We start from the raw sequence: 25,502 nt of genomic DNA, 5'->3' as shown, positions 1-25,502 counted from the left end.
GAATGAGATTTTCCCGTGGAATGGAAGTGCACTGCAGGGTCTACTACAAAGGTAGAGATGCTGAGATGCTGTTCTAAAGAGTCCATCTAGCTGGTCTCCATGACTTGAGGAAATCACTGCAACATTTTGCATCCTGATACATGGTGTCCTGTCTTTGTTGAGCATCCTCAAAGAAACAACTGGCCAATTAATAAGTGGGCTAAAGAGTTAAAGAGAGACTTCTCTGAAGATGAGATAAGGATGGCCGATAGACAACATGAAGAGATGCTCAACTTCTCTAGCCATAAAAGAAATGCAAATCAAGACAACTCTAAGATTCCACCTCAGCCCAGTTAGAATGGCTATAATCTAATAACAACTGATGCTGGAGGGGATATGGCCAAAAGGGAACCCTACTGCATTGTTGGTGAAATGTGAACTTGTTCAACCACTTTGGAAAGCAGTATGGAGGTTCCTCAAAAGACTCCACATAGAGTTCCCCTATGACCCAGCAATCCCACTCATGGGCATTTATCCAAATGATCACAAACTAAAGCTACCAGCACAACTATGTTTATTGTAGCCTTACTTACCATAGCTAAGATATGGAATCAACCCAGATGTCCCTCAATAGATTAATGGATCAAGAAAATGTGGTATATATATACACAATGGAATCTATGCCTTCATCAGAAAGAATGACATCGCCCCATTTGTTAGGAAATGGAAAAGACTTAGAAAAAATTATATTAAGTGAAGTAGGCCAAGCCCAAAGAAACATAGGTCCCATGGTTTTCCTTATTTGCAATAACTAGTTATATGTCTAGGACAAGCAGAAAGGTCAAAAGCTATGTACATATGACCATATAAGCTGATGCTAAGCAAAATGAACCCCAAGATAGAGACACAAGTGGTTTTATCTTACTTGCTGTTGTTTTTAATGTATTTATAACGTACAATGTGATTTTTTTCATTTCTTTTGTATGTTCTTCCCCCATGGTATAACCCCTGTTTTTACTGTATTTGATTCCGGTGCCCTGAATATTATATACACATTTTTTTTTAATTTGGGGAGGGGAAGGAAAGTAATGAAATGCTGAAATAAGGTTACAGGATGATCCATTGTAACAACAGGATGATCCATTGTAACAACAAGATGTACAAAACACTATGTTGAAAAGGAACTTTACAACTTTAGGGGGTGGGGAGGGAGAAGTTGGGGAAGTGGGGAGGGAAGGAATGGTAGCAGAAAAACAAAGGAGGAGGTAACAATGCTAGATAGGAAATGTACTCATTACCCTACTCATGTAACTGTAACCCCTCTGTACAGTTTTTTACAATAAAAATATACAAAAGAAGAAATAGCCAAATATGACAATTTTTATGATGCTGAATTTCCTTTCATTTCAAGGTGGCTTGGAATTAATCTGGGCTTAGCTCATTGCTTCTCTCTTGTGTGAATTATTTAGTAGAAATACAATGTGAGCAAACAGCTTCTTAGATCCATTATCATTTGCTATTGTAATCTCTGCATGTGCAGTATGGAAAAATTTCCCGATCAACTCAAGAAACCCAGACTGCTCCAGCTTCACATTGGTGAAAGGTTTTCTTCATTCCATCACCTTTTCCAGACTGTAAAATAGAAAAAAAAGATGAATGAATAGTAGTAGTCATTGTCATCATAATAATAGTAGTAGCAATCTGTATTATAACTTCGTTGTCCAATCTTTTAATAATAAAAATACAAAAATAAAGATAAAGAAGTAATCTGTATTCTCAGTGAATTCAGGCTTCCTCTTTCAAAGCATAACTAAACTCTTGTTCTTACCTAGGTGGCAAAAACCTTTTATATGCTACTTCTTTCTTGTTCCAAATTCATTCTAATGACATAAAGACTAAAGTTCTGTTACCTCCTTCCAGAGACAACAGAGCTAAATCTTGTCCTTTAAAAACAGACCACAATCATAATTTAGGATATCATCTAATAGATGAGAGGGTTTTAATGTGAGCTGAGAAGACATATATATACACAACATATAAAGAATACATCTCTCCATTTTAATGGAGGCTGGATATATTTAGAAGAGAATACAGGTGATACAATGATTTTTATTGAAAAACCTTAAGCTCATCTTCTTAGGAAAAAATCATTTTCAAAGAAATAAATATATATAATCGCATATATCCCCTCTCATACTTAGGATTGACTTCATTTAAGGCATTACCATACAACCTATCATAAGGTAGATAAATCACGTCATGATATAACAGGTGTCCGGGTCTGCTTTATCACTTCTAGCGCCATCACACAGAAATAGAAACTTATGTTTAGTTCATTTAAAAAAATATTTGAAGACTATATCAGACATCCAAAACACAAAGTCCAGATTTCTTAGCATGATATAGAGAATTTTCAACTGTAAGACTACAATGCAGACCCTAAGAGTTGTTAGTCATTTCTACCAAAGTTTGGAAATGATCCTGCCTGATTCAGTTGAGGGGAGATCAGAGCCAGAAAATGGTCTTGTTAGTTACAATTGGTAACATAAGGCTGGGCACCTTTGGCTCACTCCTGTAATCCTAGCTATTCAGGAGGCTGAGATGTGAGGATGGTGGTTCAAAGACAGGCAGGATATGAAAGTCTTTGAAATTCTTCTCTTTAATAAACTACTCAGACAAAGCTGGAAGTGGTGCTGTGGTTCAAGCAGTACAGCACTAGCCTTGAGCAAAAGAAGATCAGGAACAATGCCCAGGCCAAAAGTTCAAGCCCCAGGACTGGAAAAATTTGGTAACAAATTTTCGATTTACCCTTGGTTTACAAAAGCTGTAACTTGGATTTAACCATGGTATACAAAAGACCATCAAATCTTGATGTCTTAACTTTTTCTTTTTCATCTTCTACATCTACTATTGAGACTCTAACCTTGTCCTGAAGGTCATCCTGCATGGGAAATCTGTAGCAGGCTATAAAGCCATGGCAAGAATCATTACTGGACCACCCCTGCTACTGGAGGCTTTGTTATCACTCCCCTCTGAGATACTTATTTCTGCGTTCTGAGTAATAGGCAGATCCCAAAGCATATTGTCAACTGAGACAGCACCTAATGATCTCTCAAATGCCCAAACCTTCCCAAATTCATTGTCCTAATCCCGACCCTACTTGGTATAAGACCGCAGCATCTTTTGAGTTTGTTCTTCACAGGTCCCTGCATGCTTTGGGCATGTGTTTTATAAGTGACAGTTCGGTTGTTTAATTACTGATATTTTAATACATCACAGAGATTTACATCCAGCTGACCATCTTATTTGTTCTTACTTTTGCCTTCCCTTAGCCCAATCATCTGCACCCCACCACCCGCAATCTTTCAAATGATGTTTCTATGAAACCTGCACTGAAACCTTAGGGTTTCCTCCCGCTTGGCACATTCATGAAGTGGTAGAGATTCACAACTTGCACTGTTATCTTTCTCTTCTCCCTTCTCCAATGTTTACTGCCCTCCTCCTCCCCCTGAAAAAAAAAAGGTTGAGCCTGCCTCAAGGATCAGCTTAACTCTTAAGAGTTCCTTCTTTATTCACAGCTCAGACCTTATGTGCCCTATAAAAATGTCCCAAGGGGCATTCCAACACTTCATAGAGTATATCCAGACTCCATTCCCATTCTCTTGTCCAAATCCTTCGTTCTAGACTAATGTTCAGTTGTCTCCCATGTAAGTGCTTATTCCTGGATAAAGGGGTAGCTCCCCATCGTTCCTCTTAAAGTTGAGGCCCTAAACTGTGCCGGACCGTGGCTCTTGAGTTTTATTCCATCTTTGGCTCTACTTGAGCTGCTTACTCTGATACCTGCTGACCAGAAGCACCCAGCCCAACCTCGGAGCAATCTCTCTGAGGCCCTCCTTGTCAAGATTAGGGTGTTTTGAAAGAATAAATAAATGCATTTGATGTTTGGGAGGTATGCCTAATAAAAGCCAACAATGGCTTTCACTTTCTGAATAAGATGCTGATTTATGTTTCCAAAATAGAGAAATAAGAGAGTTCTTTTCAGCCCATGGTTTTCAGCTAGGAAAACCATTTCTGGTATTAATGTATTCGGTGAGAAGGATGATCACAATATGTCAATCACAAGTAGTTGTAGAAAATATTTAATCATCTTTTCATTTCTCATACTTCCGTCCCCTTCCAATGACCTTTCTGAGTTCCACAGTCATGCCTTACATTTCTTTTTTTGCCAACTATTAATTTTACATTTTCTACCTAAACAGCCTTCCCTCTATATTATTTTCTCTATTGTATTATTTTCAAATAAAAATAGATTGCATGGAAGAAACTGAGTATTTTATCAAGGAATGACTCCACAATAACCTAATAAGAAAAGACAATTTCCTGCTAAAATTATTTCTAACATTTAGAGACCAGTAATGGGACAAGCAATTTACCTTGTGTGTTTTTTTTGTTTGCTTTTGTTTCTCTTTCTTTCTTTCTTTCTTTCTTTTTTTTTACTTTCCCTGGACATACTTGCTTAATATACCAAGCATGTAATGATTTGGCCACTCATTACTTGGACCATTTCTCAGAATTGTGTTTTGAGGGACCAGTTTTGAGAAGTTAAGTAATTTCCTTCTTCAAAAAGTAGGTTTTCCCCTTGCTTTATATAAAAGCAGCAGAACTCAACAAGCTTAGTACTTCTGTCTTGTAATACAACCTATAGTCATCCATCTAGACTCATCGTCTTTGTCTGTTCAGGACAAAAAGATGACCAAGGGGGAAAGTGAAACTTTACCAGTTGCTTTTCCCAATAAAGCCTTTTGTCTTTGACTCAAGAACTCATGTATCCTCTTAGTCTGCAAGAAATAGCATCAAATTAATGTGGTCACTCATAAAAAGTTTTATCTCAGGCCTTTTACCATTGCTGACCACCAGGCAGATAAAATATAAACAATTTCAGAATACAGAAAATAAAACTTCTAATAAAACATTTTGTAAAGTGAATGCAACATCTGTAACTAAACCTAAGATAACAGAATGAAAACTACAAACCAATATACTTATAAATATTGATGTAAACATAAGAAAATGTTTACTAGGTTTTTTTCTTAACACCACCTCTGAGAAAAGAATCCACAAGCATGACTAAGAGGAATTTACATGAAAATATGAGAAGCATTTAAATGGATATAATTGAAGCACTAGTAGATAGCCATGGTTTCCCTCAGGAATAGATTAATGCTGATTAGGAAAAGATAGAAGCTGACCTACCCATGACTCAACATGCATTGTACAGATGACACAACAAGAATTCTCTCACTAGATATGAGTCATTTGGGACTTTCCAGATCCCCAAACTGTGAACTAAATAACTTTCTCTTTATTGTAAATGGCTTAGTCCGTGGCATTCTGTCATAGCAACACAGCATAGACTATGACACCCATCTAAGGAGAAAAATCATATGATTAAATCTCTAGATGTAGAATAAGTCTTAACATTCAGGATCTTTTCCTAATTCTAATCAAAATTCAATAAAATTATTTCCCTAAAATGAATAAAATACTCAGAATGAACTGAAAAAAAATTGTAAAGCCAGCATGAAGAAACTATAGAGCCATCCCAAGACAAAAAGTACACATGCACATATAGAAGGCCCTCTCTGGCTATTAAATTATACGTCTCCACATCCATTGTATCAGCTATTCCAGATTAGTTTGTAAATTAAATGAAATACTGATAAATTCACAATGATCTTTTGCCAAGAGCTAGGCAAAATGGCATTAAAATTCACACAAAAAATAAAATCGAATAGTTAAGAAAATAGAAAGAAGGAAGAAATATGGGTTAGAGGGGGTATAGCTTAGTAGTAGAGTAGTTGCCTGGCATACACAAAGGCCCTGAGCTTGATGCCCATTACAAAAACATGTGAGAGAACTAGTCATTCCAAGCATGAGAATTACTACAAAACCTCTTTGACAGCCTTTTCCACTAGATATTTTTTGTGATAGAAAACATTTAAAATCTGTATTTTCTGACATAATAGTCACCAGTCCTGAAATAAACACACTTAAATGTAGCTGGCTCATGTCAGTAAATTTTAATTTCAATAGCTATAGGTGGGTAATAACTAAGGTATTAAATATGCACAGCTTTGTAATTGAATAAGTATGGTAATGATGCACAAATAAACAGATTAATTAAATGGAATACCACATGTTGAAATATATGCTATTTTTCATATGATGTATATGTGTGTGTGAATATTTTTATGTGAAAGACATTACCAATGAAGCAAAGATCTTTTTAATATATGGCACTGAATCAAATGGAAACTCATTCAGCAAAAGATAACCTTATATTCATTTTTCATGATAATCAAGAATAAATTCCAAGTATGCTGGCAATCTAATGTAACAACAAGAAAATGTGGAAGAAGTCCTTCATATATTAGCAGTTAGTAAAGAGGCATACATTATAACTATGTCTCAAACTTCAATAAAAACAAATTTGTCTACATAGGAGATAAAAATTCAAAAATAATTTAAGCAACAAAACAAAACAGATTCCACAAGTAAATCACAAATCGGAAAACAATTGTAACAGATATGAAAGAAAAATGCCAATATCCCTAATGTGTAAAAAGCTTTGTAAATAATGAAAAATTCGAATCCAAAGAGAAAATAGACAAATTAAGAAAAGAAGCAATCCTGGATGTGTGAAAAGACGTACCACTTTGTTCTTAGAAGTATACATTATAATTCGCTGAGATGCCTCTTTTATCTGACAGATTGGCAAAACCTGAAGAACTGAAATACATGTTTAGCAAAAAATCTTCTCACACATTGCTAGTGGGAAGGAAAATAGCACATTTCTTACAGTGAGAGAAGATTTTGCAATATTAAACCAAACTATACGTGTTTGGATCTTTTGACACAGCAATCCCACTTTCTGGAATTTACCCCAAACAATATGAAAATATATACATGTGGTTATGCCTTCCCTCATTATTTGGAATTGTGACATACTGGAAAACTCCCTAATTGCCCTGGCATGGGAGATCATTGAGTAATATTACATGACATATACATCACACAGAAGGTATTATTACATAGCTGTAAAAAAGAATTGAAAAAAAAATCCAGTGAAGTAATAGGGATTTGCTCCTGGAAAAGAAAAGAAAAAGAGCAGGGTAAGAATATATATTTCTTCACTTGTACATTTCCTGAATTTGATCATTTCAGTGTGGTTTTGTGTGAGAAATAGCTTTGTTTGTAGGAAATACACAGAGCATTAGAGAGCATAGGACAAGGAGGTATGCAGCCTACTCACAAGTGCTTGAGAAAACATTGGAAGAAAGATGGAAAGAAAGAAAGAAAACGTAGCAGAATGTTGGAACTGGGGAATGTGGATGAAGAATATAAAGGGTTGTAGGCAGTAACTAGTGATTTCCCCAGGTGTACTTACAAAACTGTCAGTACAGCACTGACTGTAAGCCTCTTTTTTTCATTTGTGTTTATACATATTAATAACTCAAGGAATTTCATCGTGATGCTACCGGAATTTCATTGTGATGTTACTGTACTTGTTTATGATATAGTTTTTAACAATGTTACACATTCCTTTAAACTTCCATTCTTTTCTCCCTCTTCCTTAAACTGTCTTAGGAGGGTTTCATTATGCTGTCTTGGTTGATGTATCCTGTCTCTCTCTAGTTATTATATATATATATACTTATCTATATATTTTCTATCATCTATTTATCTGTCATTTATCACCTATCATCTATTCATTTATTTGTCATTTATCTATCATCTATTATCTATTTATCATCTATCTACAGATGCTGAACATCTGCAAATTGATCATCTTCATTTCTCTATATCTTTTCCATTGCCTCTCTCCTATTCTGCTGATCACCAGACAGTCCCTCTTTTATATGTATATTCTATGATGATGATGATGATGATCTTTCTTTTTATTTTAGATTTAGTTCCACCTTATGTGATTCTACAATTTGGCTATTGTGAACCAAGTTACAAGAAGTATGGATATGCACTCTTTTTTATACCAGTCGTGGTATGATGGGTTCCTAAGGTAGATCTGTTTTTAAATTTTGAGATACCTCCCTACTGATTTATATAGTTACTGCATTCATTTACATCCTCACCGATAGGGTATGAGAATTTTTATTTCCCTACATCTTTGCCAACAAGAACTCTCCCTACTTATTTCTTTCATATGCTTATCACTGATTTTTATTTTCCCACAGGCTTCTCAAAACTCAGATCTTCCTTTTCAATTTTAAGGCAGTAATCTAAGCAATGCAGTTAGTTTTTCCATTTCTTAGCCACAAGAAAGTGTTGTGCTTTTGATTTGCTTAGTTTTTTTTTAAAATCTTCCAGCCTAGCTACATTGTTGCATGCACTGAAGAGTTTTTGCTCTGATGACACACTATAAAAAAAGATGCTATTAAATAACTTTAAAGTACAGAAAAAATAATTTTACCTTGTGCTATATGAGGTACTAAAGCTTAACTTAAATGATGCCAAATGCTTTCATATGTGCAACCATGTGTTTTCTCCACTGGGCAGAAGTGATCCGTGAACATAGGCCAAACCTTTGTTGAGGGATGTGCACAGTTGCTTCATTTGTCTAGGAGTTAACAAGCAGGCAAATTATTGATTGAATAATTTTAATATTAGTGAATATTGATATTACTCGATAGTTGGTATGTGTCCACAAAAGATTCATCATATAGAAATATAACTGCAAAATGCAGGCAATGATCAGAACGTGGGTAGCATTCTGTGACTTAGAGCATCATGAGGAGCCATTCAGAACTAACAACAAATTGTTCCTTAGTCTTCTGCCAGACCCAGACAAGGGAAAAAGAAGATAAGTAAAGTTCAGGAAAGAAAATTACACTCATTCCTTTTATGTCAGGCATGTTTATTAACATAAAAAAATACTTATTCAAAAGCCTTTCTCAAAATACCCTCCAAATATTATTAACCATCTCTAATTTTTTTATATATTCAGTAGTCTTAATGTCAATGTGTCATTCACCTTAATTTCATAATCACTTATTTGGCAAATATTGACTAAATTACAAAGAGATGCATATCAATGCTCTGCGTACAAAGGGTATAAACATTAACAAAGGCGAAAACAGATATATAGCCTTTGGAATCTTACATTCTGGAGGGTGAAATAGATGTTGAACAACATATCCAAGTATGACCCTCACTTGCTTTTGGTGATAAAGATGAACTAAGGGAGAATAGGAAGTATTGAGGGCCTTGTCATTTTAATTAAGGTTTTGGAGAAATCTCACTAATGATATTTGAGGAAAAAACTGAAAAATGTGAGAAAGGAAGCCAGCCAGGGGGGGAGCATCTGATGAGATATTTGGTAACGTTCAAGCACCCAGTATATATATCTAAGAAGAGAAAGCAAGCTAAAAGGAAGGAGAAGAGACCAGAAATGGGGGTTAAAAGCCTTGTCAATATTAATTATGGACTTGGGATTATTTTTAATAAACCAAGGTACCAGGTAGGTTTTTGAGTAGCATAAGAGAGTAGAAACAGAAGTTGACAGAATCATAAGCAAGAAGAGCAGTAAGCTACTGAAATAACCCATGAAGCAGGTATATTGGTTAGGGTTAAAGCCTCATAAATGAAAATAAAGAAAGATTTTTCTGAGTTAGCTTGCTCTTCTCACAGATGAGAAATATATGTCAAAGAAAGGAGTGCTACTGAGGTAGCTCAAAGAAAGAATCATTCTAAGATAGTGTATTTGGAAATAGGTATAGCTAGAGAGTCGTGTGAACACAAAAGCAAAATAAAGCTGGAAGCCTGTGGCTCATGCCTGTAATCCTAGCTACTTAGGTGATTGTGATTTTAAGATTACAGTTGGAAGCCAGCCCAGACAACCAAATCTAAAAGGCTCTTGTTTCCATATAACCAGCAAAAAACCAGAAGTGAAGGTGTAGCTAAGTGGTAAAGCAACAGTCTTGAGCAAAAGAATCAAGAGCTCAAAGGCTTGAGTTAAAGCCCGAGTTTCAGCACAGAAAAAGTATAAAATAAAGTCTATCACTGTGCACAAGAACGAAGCTCAACTCTTCTTTATACATTAAAAACTTAACTCAAAATGAGTAAATTCCTAAAATTATAGCACTTTTATAACAATATAAAAGGCAAAGATCCATTATATTTGATTTTACAATTATTTCTTGAACATGACAGCAAAGGCACAAGTAACAGAGGGAGTGAGATTAGACTTCACAAAAACGTTTTTAAAAATCTGCACCAAAATGACAGTGGCTGTGTATGGCTGTTTCAAGCCAATAATCCTAGTTTCTTGAGAGGTAGAACTTAGAGAATTTTTTGAAGCCAGTCAGGCAAGAAAGTTCATAAAACTCCATGTTATCAGTGTCTGGGCATGGTGGTATATGTTCGTCATCCATAGTAATGAGGAGAAGCACAAATAGGATTATCACAGTCCAGACTGACTTGGGCATAAAAAGAAACCTTATCTGGAAAAGAATCAATTCTAAAGAAAAAGAATTGACAGTATGTTTCAAGTGTTAGAGCACCTTCCTAGCAAGCAAAAGGCAATGACTTCAGATTCTAGTACCAGAAACACAAAGACACACACACACATGCATGCACACATGCACATACACGCACCACCCAAAAAGGCAACCCATACAATGGAAACAAATATGTCATATATCTTATAAATGATTTATATCCAAAATATATGTAAAACTCAAGTAACAAGACATAAGCTCTTGATTTAAACATGAATATGTAGACCTTTTCCCAAAGAATTGATAGCATGGTTCAAATAAAGCAATTTCCTAGCAAGCAAAAGGCAATGACTGCAGACTCTAGTACCAGAAACACACACACACACACACACACACACACACATCACCCAAAAAAGCAACCCACACAATGGAAACAAATATAAACCATATATCTTATAAGTGATGTATATCTAAAATATGTGAAAAACTCCAATTCTCAATAACAAAATACAAACTCATGATTTGAACATGAGTGAAGAACTTGAATAGATATTTTCCCCAAAAAAAACATATACAAATGCCCAACAAGCACACCAAAATACACTGGATATCATTATTATCATGGAATTATAAATCAAAATGACAGTGAAGATACCAACTCACACCCATTAGAATGGTATGCTGTTTGATTGTTTGTATACATCTTATTTGATGGCTGTGATCAGGGGTAGAAGCAGGTATACTTAGAATGATATTATTTTTCAGTATTTCATTGAGATATTTCCAGAAAGAGATGAGCATAAATCAGCAGATGAATAAAGATGATTCATCTTCACCAAGTTGAAGTTTCCTCTAAGCCATTGAAAGCCAAAATAAAATGAAACCACAGAAAAAGATGAATGAATACACCTCTCTTGAGATGTTCTCCTGCCCTGCAACATCAGAGCTCTTAGGTTTTGGGTCTTTGGATGTTGTAATAGCAATGACACCCTTAGTTCTCAGGCATTCAGATTCAAGCCATTTTTCATCACTGACTTTCCCTATACTCAAGCTTGCAAGGAGCACATGGAAGAATTTCTTAGCACTCATAATCACATAAACCAATGCCCATCACAAATTTCTTCTGATTATCAATATATTCTTATCTATTGATCTAGCAATCTATCTACCTACCTATCTATCTGCCTACTTACTTATCTCTCATTGGTTTTGTTTTGCTAGAAAGTCCCATGTAATAGAGATAGCTACTATAAAAATCAATATTAAATCAATTCAGGAAATTTTCTGTTAGCGAAATAATAAAGATATCAGCACCCTGGTACATGATTTGTGGGAATGTAAAATGCTGCGGTCACTGGAGAGAGTATGGGCACTTCTACAAAAAGATAAATAAATAAACTAGAATTACATACAATCGAGCAATTCCACTTCTGGGTATAATACTCAAAGAACTGAAAATTGGCTCTTAAAAGATATTTGTCTATCTTTCTAGTGTTCATAGCAACATTATTTAGAATAATTAAAATATAAAGGCTTCTCAATGATATATTCATGTATGAATAAGCAAAATGTAGTGCATAAATATGATAAAATATTTTTCAGACTTAAAAGTCAAGTAAGCTCTAACATGAGCTACAACGCAAATATATTTTGAAAACATTATGTTATGTGAAATAATATAGTCACAAACACATACACGAAATACTGTTTGATTCCACATAAAAGAAACATATAGAAGTAGTTATAATCACAGGTGTAGAAAGTGGAATGTTGCCTGCCAGGGACTGGGGAAAAATGGGAAACAGAAGTTATTGTTTAATAGATGCAGAGTTTCAGCTTTACAATATGAAAGGAATTATGGAAATGGGATAATGGTGACAGTCATTATGAATGAATTTCATACCCTTCAACTATACATTAAAAATGTTTAAGATGGTAAATATTATGTACATTTTACCACAATAAAGAATAGCAAAATTCGCTGCTTTGTAGTTTTTTATAGGGTTGTTTTTAGCAAGTACTGGATGAAAGCAACATTTGTTAGGCTATATATTTGTACTCCTTTGAATGGCTTGATATGTGGTACATAAGAGAAAATCACTAGATCCATGAGACTTAGAGAAGGAGTATAAAATACAGAGACCTGAAGAAAAACACCAAAGGACCTGGAGAATAGCAACAGATAGAAGAGGGGCTGGGGATATTGCTTAGGGGTAGAATGCTCACTTAGCATGCATGAAGCCTTCAATTCCTCAGTACCACATAAACAGAAAAAGCTGCAAGTAGCACTGTGGTTCAAGTGGTAGAGTGCTAGTCTTGAGCAAAAAGAAGCTCAAGGACAGTGTCCAAGCCCTGAGTACAAACCTAGGACTGACAAAAAAAATAAACTTTAAAAAAGTAGATAAAAAATAGATAAAAGAGAGATGAAGGAGGGAAATGATTCAAGATGGAACAAAATTGAGTATAGAAAATGTTTTGTAACAATAGTAGAGGCTGGTCGGAATGTGGCCAAAAGGGAATGCTACTTGGTGGGAATGTAAATTTGTTCAAACACTTTGGAAAGCAGTACAGAGATCCCTCAGAACCATAAAATTTCCCTATGACACAGCAATTCCACTCCTGGACATTTATCCAATGGGCCACACAAAAGGCCACACTAAAGCCACCAGCACAGCCATGTTCATTGAAGAATGATTTACCATAGCCAAGATATTGAATCAACCCAGATGTGCCTCAGTGGATGAATGGAGTAAGAAAATGTGCTATATATACACAGTGGAATTCTATGTTTCCATTAGAAAGAATAACATCATACCATTCATAAAGAAATGGAAAGACTTGGAAAAAATTACATTAAGCAAAGTAAGCCAGACATAAAGAAACATGGGTCATATTGTTTCCCTCATTTGTTGTAACTAGAGCATGCCTTCAAGTCTACAAGTAAACAACGTGAGTGGTAAAAGACAGAAAAACACACTTGGAAATGATAAATTATAGGACTCTAGACATTTACACAGTAAGACTAAAAGAGACTATTCTTTAAAGAGGATCACAAAGGCTCAAAGCGCTATGCATATGATCATATAAATTGAGGTTTATCGAAATGAACTCCAAGAAATGGAAACGAAGGTTTTTTGTTTGTTTTCTCCTTTGTCACTTCCTTGAATGTTTTCTGTTGGGGGAATGTAAGGGGGCGCACAGAAATGGTGAGACAAAAGATGAACAAATGCAGCAGTGATATTCACTAGATACTATGTTGAAAATGAACTGTACAACTGTGGGGGAAGGTGGTTGGTAATGAAAAAACTGGGAGAAAATGAGGGAAGAGGTGACATTGTTCAAAAAAAGAAATGAATTCTTTACCTGACTTACATAACTGTAATCCATCTCTGTATCACCTTTGCAATAGCAATTTAAAAAATAAAGAACTAGAGAAGGTATGAAAAAAGAAAACGGTTCATTAGTATCACAAGTGATTGCTCTAACTCTTGTTCCAGGATACTTGTGGTCCGGCAGCTTCCACTGATCAATAACTTGCAATAATACAGCTGAACAAGGAGAAAGGATGGCTAACTATGCTAACTTGATTAAAAATTTCTAGGGCATGGCCCGTCTCAGCGTATGTCAAATACAATTATTGGTATTTTATTAGTAGTCATGGAATAAAGATAAAATGCTTTATACTAACAACCAAATCATCTCAGATTTTTTCCATTCCCTTTGATAATACTATTTTCCAGTTAAAAATACAGAAAGCTATAGACTATAACAATTATAGTGCATGAAATTCCACCCTGAGCTTTATAAAAATTTGATCAATCTGATCAATGTTAGACAGCTAAACTAGATAATTCAAGCTTCCACATGGATTTTTTTTGGATCAAGTAGTATCAAGTAATCATATTGAAATGAGTAGCCCAGTTTTTGCAGTCTGACTCAATTAAGTAAACTAAGTAATTGCAAAAGTTCTCCTTTGTTTGCACTAAGTAAATGCAGGTCAGTTGTATAAAGGCAGATTCTAAAACTTCTAATGGGATTAAATTGGCTATGAAGTTTTCCATGTTTTAATCTCATCAACTTCTCTTTACAACTTGTTTGACTATATGATTTGATGAGGTTCAAGGTTAAGAACAGGCTGTGCAGAACCCTATTAGTATTATGTGGTCTCTTTCAGATTTTTTTAAATTTTGGTTAAATCATAGTTCATGTCCCTGCCATGATCCTAATGTCAGGTTGCTAGGTAATTACTTTTCTTCCTCCTCTTGCAGACACACATCTGGAAACTTACCAGTTATTTTTCTCTCTAACCTCTGAGGAGGCCTATTTAGAAAGGCAGGGCCAAATGGCATTATGAGTAACTGTCCTCCTTCTTATTCTTGACATTTCTTCCCTTGCCCTTGCCCAGGATAAACTGGGCACTTCTCAATGAACACTAATTAGCTGTGAAATTATTACTAGTCACAGGCATGGCTCTAGTGTCTGGCTTCCAGTACCAAAAAAAAGACAAAATTACAACAATTTATATATCTATATCTATATCTATCTATCTATCTATACTTTGATTACTTTTTGATGGTGATACTAGAATTGGGCAGACTCCAGAATCAGAACAGGTTTTCTCAGACAACATTTTTGTGGATAGAAATGGAACTGATCTGCAGACATTTTGGTTGGCTATAGCTCAGAGTCTTGCTTTATTTGAATCAGCTTGGCTGATTGAGAGAACCTAAAGCCCAATCTGTGATTAAGACTAAATCTTTATTATAAGACCACACTCGTAATTTAGGCTCTCAGTAGAAGCCCTAAGCCAGGTTGTAGTTTGCCTGGCAACTATTCAATGTCAAAGCCATCCTCAAGTTCAAATTTATAACAGGCCCTATTGAGTAGTGTAGACTAATGGTCTCAGTAAGAGGATAAAAAATATGGCATATAATCTCTAAACTGCTGTTCCCCTTAGTGACTGAGAGATCAAAAATGGGGGCTTTTATAATTCTTGACATCCTTTCTTAATTTTAATTCATATATTGTTTCAGATAGCCTTACAAAAAGCAACTCCTCAGAATCCCAAACCTTTGACTATTAGGAAAATGTACTAATGCTTTAGATCTAATAAAACTCAATACTAATATCCATTACTTATAAGACGTCAATTTGGAGTCTCCTTCTTTTTGACTTTTTGGAGAATTTCCACTTAAATTTTTATCCATTTGAAACATTTTTAAAAAGGATGAATATGGGCACAATAGATTGTTTGCAATTATGAGTATAGAACAAAAATTTTTGTTGAATTGTTTTGAAAAGGAGAAGGGAGGGTGACAGTAGGGGTTAGATTAATAGGAACATTTTGTAAACGTGTAGAAATGTAACAATGAAATCCAACCATGTATAACTAATGTAAGCTAATAAAAAAAGAGCTCAAGAATGCAAGCTTGTTCAACCATTCTGGAAAGCAGTAGGGAGGTTCCCCAAAAATCTAAACATAGAACTACTCTATGACTGACCAATTCCACTCCTGGGCATTTATCCAATGCCCAAAGTTACAAGTAAACAACAAACAAGGTTACTGTAAAGCTATCAACACAGCTAAGAACATTGCATTACTATGCACCATAGCTAAGATATGGAATCAGCCCAGATGCCCCTCAATGGACAAATGGATCAACAAAATGTGGTATAGATACACAATTGAATTTTACTCATCCATTAGAAAGAATGATATTGTACCATTTGTAAAGAAATGGAAAGACTTGGAAGAAATTACATTAAGTAAGCCAGACCCAAAGAAATAAATGTTGCATGCTTTCTCTCATTTGTGGTAAAGTGTACCTATAAGCCTATAATGCAAGTAGTTACAAATGAAATTAGTTGAAGTATAATAGACTCTATGGGGAGCTCAAATAGTATAGTTTTATTTTTTAGAAAGACTAAGGCAACGCCCAACAAAATCACCAGCACCAAGAAACTGGTACTTTCAAGAAGGGGGTGGGACCAAAGGGGGAGAGGTAAATGAAGGGGGAAGAGGAGAGAATGAAACCACAAATTCATTTTATATAGTACAAAATTAAGTAAGGGAAAGGGTGAGCTGAAGGGAGAATGAGAGTGTTGATGGAGGTAACACTGCTCAAGATACACTATAATCACAAACTGCTCCATTCATAAACATACTGGCACTTTCTTTGAACAGCTACTTAAAGGTATTTTTTGTTTTGTTTTGCTTTGCTTTTGCTCGGTCTTGGGGCCTGAACTCTGGGACTGGATGCTATCCCTCAGCCCTTCAGCTCAAGGCTAGCACTCTACCACCTGAGCCACAGTGCCACTTCTGGCTTTTTCTGCTTATGTGGTGCTGAGGAATCAAATCCAGGGCCTCATGAATGCCAGGCAAACACTCTACAACTGAGCCACCTTCCCAGGCTTTAAAGATTTTTTTTAAATTAAAGAATTTATAATGAAATTACCAAAGGAAATTTAAAACACATAAATAGAAGTGGGCATGATGGCATATACCTATAATTCTAGGACTCTGGTGGCTGAAACAGGAAGATCACAAGTTCAAGGCCAGCTTGAGCTGCTACATTTATATACTCTGCTTCATTTTTTTAATTTTTTTTTTTTTAATTTTTTTTTTTTTTTTTTTTTTCCGGTTGTGGGGCCTGAACTCTGGGCCTGGGCCCTGTTCCTCAGCTCTTCAGCTCAGGGCTAGCGCTCTACCACTTGAGCCACAGAGCCACTTCCAGCTTTTTTTTCTTTTTGCTTATGTGGTGCTGAGGAATCGAACCCAGGGCCTCAGGCATGCAAGGCAAGCGCTCTACCACTGAGCCACCTTCCCAGCCCGCTTCATTTTTTTAAAGCATCATTCTTACTGTTGTTGAGTCAGGAAAGAAGACAGAGGTTTTATGTAACACATATATATGCCTGTATGCATGCATGCCTAAATGTGTGTACACCTTAGAAAAAAAAGAAAATAAAGAGAAAATAGGAAAAAGAAAACATGAGGCAACAAAATCACAATGAATATGAAAAACTTAATATGTTATCCAATTTTTAAAAATGTATGCACAAGATAATTAAATATTAGTTCAGCAATCTGCTCAAAACATAGTAAGAATGACTATCTCTCAGAAAAAGACCGATGTTTCATTTCATTTTCTGAGGGCCTATGGGAATCCAACCAGAAGAAGATAAAATGTATTTCAGAAAATGCTAAAGATCCAACAACTGAACTTTCCAATTAAAACCAACCAGAAATAGGCCACTACCCTAAAGTGGGAAAATGGATATAAAATTTTTATATGCAGAAAGTCTTCGAAAAATATAAAGATATCCTGTACAGCTGACCTGAAGGTGCCATATGTAAAAATACATAGAAGCAAGGTAAGTGATTTTTTTTTAACTTTAGCAATGAGTGAAAGGATTAAATGCCAAACCACAGGAAAGTATTTCAGCTGGGAGTAATGTGCTTTTGAACTGCATTCCCAGAATAAAGCTTTTACCTTTTACAAAGGTAAAAGCTGTTCTGCTGACAAAACACTAATTAGAAATGTAGTATTTTATATTAGTATTAAGGGAGAAGAATTGACATGAATAATTACCCTGGTGACTGTTATTTCCTGTAGAAGGTACACCAGGAGGAGGGCTGGCCAGCTATGGGATTCCACTTCCTGGAATAAATGGGATATGGATGGAAAGTTACAGGGGTTGGGGGTGGGGGGAGAGTATGGAAGGAATGATTAGAAATTAAAGCAATAGTGAAGAGGCTGACCACTGATAAGTGAAAATATACACCAGATCTTAATAGCCTATCATTACTATTACTAGATTTATAGCAAGCCTTTCTACTGCATGATTCTTTTTGTAGTAAAGAAATCATATAAAAGGATCAATAAAACAACCTTTAAAAACAATAAAGCAAACACATTCCACATGTTTTAGAGGAAATAACAACAAGATTAGTTCAGATTTAAGCCTGTTTAGGTCTTTTAAGCCAATTCAGATCAGTAAAAATTCAAAACAGAAATAAACATTAATTTTATAAAGATTGGAAACCTAAAAATTCAGAAGAGGAGGGCAAATAATAAATACTAAAGACCTGGCAGTCTTCTCAGTAATTTGTTTAAAGTAGGTAACCTCAAATTATATAAATATATATATAAACTTAGTACTTGTGGAATTCACTTTCTTTTTTTTTTTTTATCGGTCTTGGGGCTTGAACTCTGGGCCTGGGCACTGTCCCTCAGCTCTTTAGCTCAAGGCTAACACTCTAACACTTCAGCCATAGCACTTCCGGTTTTCTGGTGGTTAACTGGAGATAAGAGTCTCATGGACTTTCCTCCCCGGGCTGGCTTTGAACTGAGATTCTCAGATCTCAGCCTTCTGAGTAGCTAGGATTACAGGCGTGAACCACCAGCGCCTGGCTTGGAATTAACTTTCTATAACATTAATTAGTTATTGATGTTTCTTCTTTCTGGTTCATAAATATAGCATAAGGATGATAGGTATAAATTTTGAACTTTTAGCCATGTTTATATCAGTGAACTATATAACAAACATTCCAAATTTGAATATTTATTAAATGTTATATACATTAATTTTGTAGATACTCGTGATAATAATAGAATATACTTACAAGTCTATGCTCTTTGAATATATGAACACATTTATTACCTGTTAAAAGCCTGTACAAGTACTAGGACCATGTCTCAATGGTAGAGCTCTTGATTAGTAAGCATGAATGAGGCCCTGAGTTCTATCCCCATTACTAAGGACAAAAACACCAGAAGTAAATCATCTTCATAGGATATGTACAAACACAAAAGGTTAAATTTCTGAATGATTTACTCCTTATCACACCAGTTAATTGATTTCATTTGAGTTCTGAGTCTAGGCCTTTTGTTGCCCATGGTCTCTTAACTGCTGTGTCATGCAGTCATCACATAAATAAGAAGATATTTAGACCTGGAAAATCTGTGTTAAAAGTCTGAAGAACACATTGTGAGGATATTGTGGTTCAAATCTGTAATTCTAGCTACTTGTGAGTCAGAGATTGAGAGATCATGGTCTGAAGCCAGATAAGTAAAAAAAGGCGGGGGGTGGGGGGTTGCAAGACTCTAGTTCAACTGGTTGGTGTCTGTATACAGTAGCACACATGTGTCATTTCTAGTGACCTAGGGAAGTACACATGAGAATATCAAAGTTCAGGCCAGCCAGGTCATAAAGTGAGACTCTACCTCATAGAGTAGACTTTACCTACATATAGAAGACACTCAAAGTATGACTCAAGTGGTAAAGTGCTTGTACAGTAAACATGAGTCCCTGAGTTCTAACCCTACTTTGCCAAAAATTGAGAGAAAAAAGGCTAATATTTGATGATATGAGGTCTTTCTATTTTGGTTGTGTATCCCATGACTTATCCTCTTGAGGAAATAGTTTTCTTGAAATTCTTTCTTACTTTCTTGAAGAGTAAATGTTTAATGTACGGGTACATAACTCATATCCTAAGTTAAGTGAACTAAACCGTTGATGCAGAGATTTACCAAACTTCACTCTCACTCCTCCTGAGCCTCCGGCATTCTACTCCCGCTTCACTCTGATTCAATGCATTGTCATTTCCCTGGAATGAACCTAGACCTTGAGTTTAAAATGCTGACTAGGAGCCCTGACAGTTCTACCACTGGGTCAACCACATTCTACCTCCCATCCCTTTCTCCACTGCATTGCTTCTGAGAGCTCAAGTTTCTAGAATTTTCAAGAACTTGCTCACATTTACTAGTGAGATTTGCTACTGACTGATCATTTCTGACCAAATCAGCCAGAATTTAAGTTATTCCTGCCCTTCAAAAAGCTCCTAGTTCTGAACACAGACAATCTCCTCACAACTATCACCACAATAACTTCTAAATATTGATTCCAAAAAGCTCACAAATGACCCAATTCATTGCTGTACCAGCATCTTGTCTGATGCTCTACAAAGACTGGAAAGTCTCCAGCTTTATCTACCTACTTTGCAGAGCTGCCACAGAAACATAGGTGTTCCCCCATACCATATCTGGCTCTTCAAGCTGCTAGCCCTGGCAATGAGGTTTCCATGATGTGGAAACTCTCTCCCCAGCAGAACTGGACTCAATCAGGAAGTATGTTTTAAGAGCTATTAGTTGTTTTGGATGTCAAAGAATGGACAGTATCTTAGCTTGAATTGCTCTGACAACATACTATGAACAAGGTATCTTACATAGATAGATATGTATTTCTTCTAGTTTTAGGGCTTCAAAGTCTTATGCTTCTTTTTACACAAGAACCTGTGAAACTGAACAAGTTATATGATCTCAAACTACACTGGTGGGAAGACATAGGATCAAGACTTCCATTCCAAAGGGACAACTGGGAAAGAAAGAAGGAATGGCAGGTTGTAAGCAAGTTCAAAACCTACCAAAGCAAGCTTCATGAAATCTTAAGGCTTGAAAATAATCCTCTTTGACTCAATGTTCTGTTTTCTGGGCCTACTAGGACAGCACTTCCTGTGTTTTGGGTTGGGCTCTATCAACGTAATAGCTTTCTACAGCAGACCACCCAGGTCTTGGTTCTCCTTTAGGGAAAGTTCCCTGGGTCCTCTACTCCAAGAATTCATTGTGTAGTAGGAGCCCATAAACCTCCACTTCAACAAATAGACTCAAATCCACATTGTCTTTATCAGTAATCATTGATTGGAGGATATTGTCAGCCTACATTATTCCCATTACCAAAACAGATGTGGTAGGATGGAGATACCGCTCCAGTATACCTACATCACTGTAGTTCTATATGGGTTAAATGAGTCAGTGTATATACTTTACATAAACCTTCCTAAATTTAAATAATAAATCTAGTTTTGGTACAGTAATTTAGTGACCAGGTACAATGTTTCATACCTAAGAAGAAGGATTCTTCCCTCTATCTTCCTATCATATTCATGAACTATGTTTCTGAGTACTTTTAGAATAATATTAGAAGACGGATAAATTGCTTTCCTCTCTTTATTTATTTTTATATACTATTATTCAGTGAAATTAGAAACAGCCACTGGACAACGTTAAAATATAAATGACCAAAACAAAATCTAACTATACAAAATTCCCTTTCACTGAGAGAATTATTAGTAAAAAAAATGTCAGACCATATGTAGGAATTTCATGTGGAAAATAATTTCCACTTACATAATGAGAAAAGATTATGTTCTGAAATATACTCTTATATTAATATTAACTGAATTTTGATCACCTTTCTACATGTTGTCTTGGTGGGAATAGACTTCACTACAGAAGAACTCTTTTTTATTAATAATATTTTATTTTATTTTATTGTAAAGAGGTTACAGTTACATAAGTAAGATAATAAGTACATAGAAAAACTCTTTAAAAATAAGTCCTGAGGTTGGATATATAGCTCAGTATACTAGCGTATTATGCACAAAGCCCTGGTAACAATCCCTTCACCAAACAGCATATGTACACATTAAGGATCTAAGTAACAAAGCAAAAAAGGAATCTTGGGCTTGGCTTAAGTGGTAGAACACCTGAGTTCAAACCCTGATACCCCCTAAACAAAAAAAGAAAAAGGAATGAAATATCAGTGTTACTTAGAAGTAGATAGTATAATAAAAAATATCTCTGAGTTTATGATACTTTACCATAGGACAAGTTCAAGACTGACATATTACTTGAAAGCATGGTCTACATCTTATTTTTTTTTTTTTTTGGTCAGTCCTGAGGCTTGAACTCAGAACCTGGGCACTGTCCCTGAGCTTCTTTTGCTCAAGGCTAGCACTCTGCCATTTGAGCCACAATGTCACTCCCAGCCTTTTCTGTTTATGTGGTACTGAGAAATTGAACCCACAGCTTCATGCATCCTATGCAAACACTCTACCAGTAAGCCACATTCCCAGCCCATGATCTACATATTATTTGTTCATTTTTTAAAGTCTACATGGCCCCCCAGATAGCTAGAATTAGTGTCTCAAATAGTGGTAAATAGTAATGAATGAATTAAAAGAATGCATGCCTTTGAAATGATTTAAATTCAATATAGTATGTATTAGCTTCTTCGTAATTGATCCAAATTCCCTAGGGTTTTTTTTAACATATTTGATTTATGTCTAACTATAGCATCATTACTTATGACAAATTTGATTGCTGGGAATTAAAGAAGTAAATGGGTAATTTCATTAGTCACATATTACAATTATTTATGGATCTATCACAGAATATAAAAATATAAGCTCAAGGCAATTGAGAAAACACACTATGAAGGAAGAAAAAATTGAAACAGACTCACCAGAAAATGTTAAAATATTTTGGTGGATTTGGGCTTTGTAAAATTCTTAAATATGTTTGGCCTAACACATTTCCCTTTAATTCCCTTAATATACCCGTGTGGATTTCCACAGAAATTTGAACCGTATGTTTCTGATTCATTTATACTTAACTCATCAACATGTTGGGTAAGAATGATTTGAAGCACAAAGCCTCATGACTGGTTTTTTGTGGGCTCTTTTATTTTCAAGGGTAAACAACAGGAACCCGAACCCAGAAATCTTGGGGCTTCATTTAATCCTCAAATTCCATAAAGCATGAGAGAGTTCTTAAGTGGGTCAGGCACACTTTGCCTTTGATGGCGCCTCACTCCAAATCTTGCAGCTGGGAGGAATTATTTTGATAGTTCACTCTATTTCTTGTCACTTTTATTTTAGGGGCTAGAAGCCTTTGATGGTGAAAAACTTGTAGGAGTCGGGGCTGAATGACATTCCATCAGCCCTGTTTGTTTTTGGAGAGTTGAGGTAAACTCTGCACCTGCCATAATCCTATTCATAAAGAGATTCTCAAAGAGAGACTTGTCTTTCGCTGTCCTAAACTAACAGAATTAAGCAACGTAATTTGGTATTCTCCTCTCATAATTTGCTTGCCGTGTAGAAAGAAAATAAAAAGAGACTAAAATTATCACCTGGATCTACCTGAGGTCTGAGTGAGTGAATACACAGCTTAATTATTTATAGACTACATCCACAAACTAATTGTTCCTTAATTTTCTACTGTAATCCCAGTATCTTATTTATAGCAAAGGAGTCATCCATTTTCTTTCTATACCGTCTTAAGAAAACATATACTCAGGACCTCTGTCTGAGTACTTAATACAAGATGTTGATTCCAACATTAGGAGTACCTATTATCACACAAAGAGCTTTATTTTCCTCATTAAGATAGCTGACATCTTGGGGTTTGTTTGGGAAATTAGTGGCCACCTTTTGTGTCCCTGCTTCTTCCCCAGCTGGCATTTGTCCAACAGCTGTCAGATCCCAGCTTCCCTGTGGCTTGTATTTTATAAAGGCTCTTAACACTCTGTAAAACATTAGAGATAATCTGCTTATCCTGATGTCTACTTTTGCCTTTGTCCATCCCCACTACCTCCTTCATTACCAAACTCTAAGCCTTCACGGTTACATCTAAGGACTCTTTGGAAACAAGATCTTAGGTCTAAAAGCATTCCTTTCCTTCTGCTATCCATTGCAAATTAGAAATAAAAATCCTCTGGCTTTGAAATATATGTAATTTCTGTAGAAGAAACTTAAAAACAGAGGATTAACATAGTGAAATAAGAATAATCCAAAGGAAATTCCTAAGGAGAAAAACAGCTCTCTTTCATCAACTCTCCCAGGAATTAAAGAGAGATGAAACAGATATGTGTGGTATTTAGAGGGTGAAAAAATGTACTTTTCCATCCAGAGCATAAAAATCTACCTCCTGAGTTTCATAAGTGAAGATCTTGATCTTTCCTTTTATCAAACTAGAACGAGGGTAGTATAACTTGGAGGGAAAAAACCTACAATGAAATACGTGAATGGGTCCTGGGACCCTTATTTAATAAACAATTCCTACATCAAATAGTTGGAAAAAACAAGGCTCTGGGGAAAGAAGTTTGTTGCCTTCTTATTTATGCTTATTATTTTATTTCCCATTTGCATAAATAATTCTTGCATATTAAAATAAAATTTTGAGTGATCTCATTACAAAGTAGAAAACTTCTATATGCCACTTATATTTAACCTCATCCTATAAAGTTATTTTTAAATATCTTGCCCAATATGATTAAAACATTAATCTAGCCATATAAATATGTAGATATGTGGAAGGACAATATCAAAAACTGCATTTGTGTTGTTTTACTGATAAAGATGCACAATCTAACCTATGTGTAGAGCTATCTAATCTGTCATAAAGAATTCTGGACTGAGAAGCCTACATCTGAGATACTGAGACCTTTTACTACACAGTTGCTTGTCCTTGCATAAATTACTTCAGGGACTGGGAAAGTGGCTCAGCAGTAGAGTGTTGCCTTGCATGCATGAGGCCCTGGGTTCAATTCCTCAGCACCACATACACAGCAAAATCTGGAAGTGGCACTGTGGCTCAAGTGGTAGAGTTCTATCCTTGAGCTGAAGAGCTCAGGGACAGCACCCAAGCCTAGATAGAGTTCAAGCCCCATGACCGACCAAAAAAAAAATCACTTCAGTTTCTAAATTTCCATTTCAAGTTTCAGGTTTAAATTAGATCCTGCCTGAGGTCTCTGTCAGAAAAATGCCAGTCATACTTTTGACACATACTTGTTAAAGACAGTAGCTTTACTTTCACAGACTGGGTTGTAAGGTTGAATAAGACTTTTACTAAAGAACTGAGAATCTAATAGTAGAAGAGGAAATTGAAAAGCATATTCTACTTTAAATTTTATGATGATAACCCTCCACACACCCAACAGTAGTATTCTATTGTGCATGAAGCTGCAAACCTCTATCCTCAGTACTTTTCTGGTGCCTATGTAGAGACATAAGAGTTTATGTACATTAAGGAGGAAAAGAGGGATGCTCTTTCACTTGCCTTTTCCTAGCTCTGTAAATGATTAAAAGATATATGTAACATTTTGATTGCTATAGTTTTGGTTTCTTGGTAAATAACAGACAGTATTTGGCTCATTTTAGATCCTACAAAG

Source organism: Dipodomys spectabilis, unplaced genomic scaffold, assembly GCF_019054845.1.
Source record: "Dipodomys spectabilis isolate Male_0828 unplaced genomic scaffold, ASM1905484v1 ptg000069l, whole genome shotgun sequence".
Classification (NCBI taxonomy): domain Eukaryota; kingdom Metazoa; phylum Chordata; class Mammalia; order Rodentia; family Heteromyidae; genus Dipodomys; species Dipodomys spectabilis.
The sequence above is the reverse complement of the archived record's forward strand: the minus strand, read 5'-3'. Positions refer to the sequence as shown.